This window comes from Pseudophryne corroboree, chromosome 10 (assembly GCF_028390025.1).
Source record: "Pseudophryne corroboree isolate aPseCor3 chromosome 10, aPseCor3.hap2, whole genome shotgun sequence".
Lineage (NCBI taxonomy): Eukaryota > Metazoa > Chordata > Amphibia > Anura > Myobatrachidae > Pseudophryne > Pseudophryne corroboree.
In genome coordinates, this window is record NC_086453.1 from 201,397,259 (window position 1) to 201,398,589 (window position 1,331).

The window sequence follows — 1,331 nt, forward strand, 5'->3', positions numbered from 1 at the left end:
TCCGAGTCCCTGTAAGCTATGAGTGGACCTGTACATTGAAGATTCCACCCGGGGGAGTGTTCATTTTCTGTGAACGCCCCCCTCTAGGTTGTACACCTCCTTTAAACATTAGCCAGTGGATAAGCCTCATTACGGTTCTCTCCACGAGTGGAACGCAGAGACTTCCGGCCAGCGCCACTTCCGCGGAGTGGAACGCATGGAGTTCCGGTCGGTGGAACGCAAAAGACGCGTCTCCGGCAGTTGCCCTTCTAAATCGTTAAAATCCACTCATTTAAGTAGCCGTGCGTTAGCGATAGCCACCGCATGTCCTGTGAACCCTGTAACGTTTTACCCAGTTGGTCTGAGTGAGTTATCTGAGAGGTGATAAGTTAATGAGAGACTTAATCTTCCTAATTGGCACTTCCTGTGGTTGATCCTTAAATAGTGCTCAGCTGAGGCTGAACTTTATGCAGCTTCCATTTGGCTCTGGACACTTGAGCAGTGAGTATGGTTCTCCTGCAGCTCCCTTCTGACACATGATTACGGTTGGTGATTATTTTTTCCCTGTTGTGCCTCCTTATAGACTGAGTGTCTTACATATGCACAGAGCCCACAAGCTGCCATGAGCTATTTCTACATGTAACTAGGTATGATCTTTTCCTAAATGACGTTGTTAGTGTATTTTCTTATGGTGTAGTTACTCTGTTATTTATCTAATAGGTGACTACGCCTTGCAACCTTCCTACGTTATAGCCTTTTAACTTCATTATGTGATCAGGCATGTTGCCAACTCTAAAGGCCATTCCACGCATCTGAGTGATCTGGCATGTCGTCCAGGTAATCACTTGCCTATCTAAACAGATAGTCCTAACGGTGGAGGTGTCTCTCATCACACGTGGATTACTTCCAAGTATCTTTTTTACATATATAAAAAAACAGCTTTTTAATACGTTTTCTGGTTTTTGTGACAGTCTTCAGGGCCTGGGAGGCACTGGTGGTGTTGGTGTTGAGTAAATCTGGGTTCTTATACATATTAATTGTAACTGTTTCTGATTGTATAGGTGATTTAAGTGCCAATCTTGATAAAGGTCCACATAAGGACCGAAACGTCGATGAAATACGGCATCAACAGTGAACCCGAATAAAAAATATACTGAATTTACAAGTGACTTCAGAGACTAATTTCTGGGCGTGAGTGCACCTTCCACCTAGGTGGTTGTTGTGGCATGTGTATATATATATATATATATATATTTATTTATATGTGTGTATATATACGGTATATATATATATATATATATATATGTGTGTGTATATACGGTATATATATATATATATATATATATATAGAT

The 1,331-nt window shown here is 41.3% G+C and overlaps 1 long non-coding RNA gene across 1 annotated transcript; it reads left to right on the forward strand.

Moving 5' to 3' along the window:
* Positions 1–457: 457 nt before the first annotated feature.
* LOC134965425 (uncharacterized) lies at positions 458–1,119 on the forward strand. The gene is made up of 4 exons (XR_010188354.1): positions 458–480; positions 563–626; positions 700–816; positions 1,041–1,119. It is a non-coding gene; the product is annotated as an uncharacterized LOC134965425 (long non-coding RNA).
* The last annotated feature ends 212 nt before the right edge of the window (positions 1,120–1,331 follow it).